The sequence below is a fragment of the Arachis ipaensis genome, chromosome B4 (assembly GCF_059453495.1).
Source record: "Arachis ipaensis isolate K30076 ecotype BB chromosome B4, ASM5945349v1, whole genome shotgun sequence".
Classification (NCBI taxonomy): Eukaryota; Viridiplantae; Streptophyta; class Magnoliopsida; order Fabales; family Fabaceae; genus Arachis; species Arachis ipaensis.
Window position 1 is genome coordinate 113,699,173 of NC_142439.1, and position 4,834 is coordinate 113,704,006.

Sequence of the window (4,834 nt, forward strand, 5' to 3'; positions counted from 1 at the left end):
GATTTCAAAATATCTTTTCTAACTTCCTAACTTCTTATCTTTTCAAAATTTGTTTCAACTAACTAACTAACTTTTTGTTTGTTTCTTATCTTTTTCAAAACCACCTAACTAACTATCTCTCTCTAATTTTCAAAAATATCTTCCCTCTTTTTCAAAATTTCTTTTTAATTAACTAATTATTTCAATTTTTAAAATCTTAATTTTCGAAAATTACTAACATTTTTCAAAAACTATTTTCGAAAATTACTAACTCTTTTTCAAAAATTATTTTCGAAAATCCTCTCCCTCTCTCATCTTATTCTATTTATTTATTCATCTACTAACATCTCTTCCTCACATCACTCACCAAATTCGAACCCCCTCTTCTATCTGTGTTCGAATTTTTTTTTCTTTTCTTCTTCTACTAACAATAAGGAATCTCTTTACTGTGACATAGAGGATTCTTCTTCTTTTCTTGTTCTCTTCTCTTTCTTATGAGCAGGAATAAAGAAAAAAGCATTCTTGTTGAAGCTGATCCAGAACCTGAAAGGACTCTGAAAAAGAAACTAAGAGAAGCTAAATTACAACAATCCAGAGAAAACTTTATTGAAAATTTCGAACAAGTAAAGGAGATGGCAGCCGAACCCAACAACAATAATGCAAGGAGAATGCTTGGTGACTTTACTGCACCTAATTCCAATTTACATGGAAGAAGCATCTCCATTCCTGCCATTGGAGCAAACAACTTTGAGCTGAAACCTCAGCTAGTTTCTCTGATGCAGCAGAACTGCAAGTTTCATGGACTTCCATCTGAAGATCCTTTTCAGTTCTTAACTGAATTCTTGCAGATCTGTGATACTGTTAAGACTAATGGAGTAGATCCTGAAGTCTACAGGCTCATGCTTTTCCCTTTTGCTGTAAGAGACAGAGCTAGAGTGTGGTTGGATTCTCAACCCAAAGACAGCCTGAACTCTTGGGATAAGCTGGTCACGGCTTTCTTAGCCAAGTTCTTTCCTCCTCAAAAGCTGAGCAAGCTTAGAGTGGATGTTCAGACCTTCAGACAGAAAGAAGGTGAATCCCTCTATGAAGCTTGGGAAAGATACAAACAGTTGACCAAAAAGTGTCCTTCTGACATGCTTTCAGAATGGACCATCCTGGATATATTCTATGATGGTTTATCTGAGCTATCAAAGATGTCATTGGATACTTCTGCAGGTGGATCCATTCACCTAAAGAAAACACCTGCAGAAGCTCAAGAACTCATTGACATGGTTGCTAATAACCAGTTCATGTACACCTCTGAGAGGAATCCTGTGAATAATGGGACGCCTATGAAGAAGGGAGTTCTTGAAATTGATACTTTGAATGCCATATTGGCTCAGAATAAAATATTGACTCAGCAGGTCAATATGATTTCTCAGAGTCTGAATGGAATGCAAGCTGCATCCAACAGTACTCAAGAGGCTTCTCCTGAAGAAGAAGCTTATGATCCTGAGAACCCTGCAATAGCAGAGGTAAATTACATGGGTGAACCTTATGGAAACACCTATAATCCATCATGGAAAAATCACCCAAATTTCTCATGGAAGGATCAAAAGCCTCAACAAGGCTTTAATAATAGTGGAAGAAACAGGTTTAGCAATAGCAAGCCTTTTCCATCATCCACTCAGCAACAGACAGAGAATTCTGAGCAGAATCCATCTAGCTTAGCAAATTTAGTCTCTGATCTATCTAAGGCCACTGTGAGTTTCATGAATGAAACAAGGTCTTCCATTAGAAATTTGGAAGCACAAGTGGGCCAGCTGAGTAAAAGGATCACTGAAATCCCTCCTAGTACTCTCCCAAGCAATACAGAAGAAAATCCAAAAGGAGAGTGCAAGGCCATTGACATAACCAAAATGGCCGAACCCAATGAGGGAGAGGAGGATGTGAATCCCAAGGAGGAAGACCTCCTGGGACGTCCAGTGATCAATAAGGAGCTTCCCTCTGAGGAACCAAAGGACTCTGAGGCTCATCTAGAGACCATAGAGATTCCATTGAACCTCCTTATGCCATTCATGAGCTCTGATGAGTATTCCTCTTCTGAAGAGAATGAGGATGTTACTGAAGAGCAAACTGCCAAGTTTCTTGGTGCAATCATGAAGCTAAATGCCAAATTATTTGGCATTGATACTTGGGAAGTTGAACCTCCCTTGTTCATCAATGAACTAAGTGATCTGGATCAACTGACATTGCCTCAGAAGAGATAGGATCCTGGAAAGTTCATAATACCTTGTACTATAGGCACCATGATCTTTAAGGCTCTATGTGACCTTGGTTCAGGGATAAACCTCATGCCCCTCTCTGTAATAGAGAAACTGGGAATCTATGGGGTGCAAGCTGCTAAAATCTCATTAGAGATGGCAGACAATTCAAGAAAACAGGCTTATGGACAAGTAGAGGACGTGTTAGTAAAGGTTGAAGGCCTTTAAATCCCTGCTGATTTCATAGTCTTAGATACTGGGAAGGAAGAGGATGAATCCATCATCCTAGGAAGACCTTTCCTAGCCACAGCAAGAGCTGTGATTGATGTGGACAGAGGAGAATTGATCCTTCAATTGAATGAGGATAACCTTGTGTTTACAACTCAAGGATCTCTCTCTGCATCCATGGAGAAGAAGCAGAAAAAGCTTCTCTCAAAGCAGAGCCAACCAAAGCCCCCACAGTCAGACTCTAAGTTTGGTGTTGGGAGGCCACAACCAAACTCTAAGTTTGGTGTTGAACTCCCATATCCAAACTCTAAGTTTGGTGTTGGAGAGTCTCAACCATGCTCTGAACATCTGTGAGGCTCCATGAGAGCCCACTGTCAAGCTATTGACATTAAAGAAGCGCTTGTTGGGAGGCAACCCAATTTTTATTTATCTAACCCTATTTTTCTTAGTTATATGTCTTTATAGGTTCATGATCATGTGGAGTCACAAAATAAACAAAAAAATTAAAAATAGAATCAAAAACAGTAGAAGAAAAATCACACCCTGGAGGAGCATCTGTCTGGCGTTCAACGCCAGAACAGAGCATGGTTCTGGCGCTGAACGCCCAAAATGGGCAGTGTTTGGGCGCTGAACGCCCAAAATGGGCATCATCTGGGCGCTGAACGCCAGAATTGCACCCTGGAGAGGAGCTGGCGCTGAACGCCCAGAACAAGCATGGTTCTGGCGTTCAACGCCAGAAATGGCCAGTAAATGGGCGTTGAACGCCCAAAATGGGCACCAACCTGGCGCTGAACGCCCAGAGTTGTGTGCAAGGGCATTTTACATGCCTAATTTGGTGCAAGGTTGTAAATCCTTGAACATCTCAGGATCTGTGGACCCCACAGGATCATCTCAGGATCTGTGGACCCCACAGGATCCCCACCTACCTCCACTCACTTCTTCTCACCCCTCTTTCACACAATCCCATAAACACTCTTCCCCAAAACCCTTCACCAATCACCTCAATCTCTCTTCCCCATCACCTCTTCACCACTCACATCCATCCACTCTTCCCTATAAACCTACCTCATAAAACCCACCTACCTTCAAAATTCAATATCTCTCTCTCCCACCCAATCCCACCCATATGGCCGAATACACACATCCCTCCATCTCCTCCATATCTTCTTCTTCTTCTTCTTCTATTCTTTCTTTTTTTGCTCGAGGGCGAGCAACATTCTAAGTTTGGTGTGGTAAAAGCATAGCTTTTTTGTTTTTTCATAACCATTAATGGCACCTAAGGATTCAGAGAAACCTCAAGAAAGAGGAAAGGGAAGACAATTGCTTCCACCTCTGAGCCATGGGAGATGGAAAGATCCATCTCACAAGCCCATTACTAAGAAAAGGATGGAGCAAACAAGAGAGCACATTCATGGATCTCAACAGGCACATGAAGAAGCTCATCATCAAGAAATCCCTAAGATACCTCAGGGGATACAGTTTCCTCCACAGAATTTTTGGGAGCAAATCAACAACTCCCTAGGAGAATTAAGTTCCAACATGGGACAACTAAGGGTGTAACATCAAGAGCACTCCATCATGCTTCATGAAATAAGAGAAGATAAAAAAGCAATGAGGGAGGAGCAACAAAAACAAGGAAGAGACATAGAAGAGCTCAAGGACATCATTGGTTCCTCAAGAAGGAAACGCCACCATCACTAAGGTGGATTCATTCCTTGTTCTTATTTCTTCTGTTTTTCGTTTTCTATGTTATGTGCTTATCTATGTTTGTGTCTTCATTACATGATCATTAGTAGTTAGTAACTATGTCTTAAAGTTATGAATGTCCTATGAATCCATCACATCTCTTAAATGAAAAATGTTTTAATTCAAAAGAACAAGAAGTACATGAGTTTCGAATTTATCCTTGAACTTAGCTTAATTATATTGATGTGGTGACAATGCTTCTTGTTTTCTGAATGTATGCTTGAACAGTGCATATGTCTTTTGAAGTTGTTGTTTAAGAATGTTAAATATGTTGGCTCTTGAAAGAATGATGACTAGGAGACATGTTATTTGATAATCTGAAAAATCATAAAAATGATTCTTGAAGCAAGAAAAAGCAGTAAAGAACAAAGCTTGCAGAAAAAAAAGGCAAAAAAAAAAATAGAGAGAAAAAGCAAGCAGAAAAAGCCAAAGCTCTTAAAACCAAGAGGCAAGAGCAAAAAGCCAATAACCCTTAAAATCAAAAGGCAAGGGCAAATAAAAAGGATCCCAAGGCTTTGAGCATCAGTGGATAGGAGGGCCTAAAGGAATAAAATCCTGGTCTAAGCGGCTAAACCAAGCTGTCCCTAACCATGTGCTTGTGGCGTGTAGGTGTCAAGTGAAAACTTGAGACTGAGCGG

The 4,834-nt window shown here is 40.3% G+C and overlaps 1 non-coding gene across 1 annotated transcript; it reads right to left on the bottom strand.

Moving 5' to 3' along the window:
* Positions 1-1,010: 1,010 nt before the first annotated feature.
* Positions 1,011-1,118, bottom strand: LOC148568834 (small nucleolar RNA R71). Its single transcript, XR_015882332.1, has one exon. It is a non-coding gene; the product is annotated as a small nucleolar RNA R71 (small nucleolar RNA).
* Positions 1,119-4,834: the final 3,716 nt, after the last annotated feature.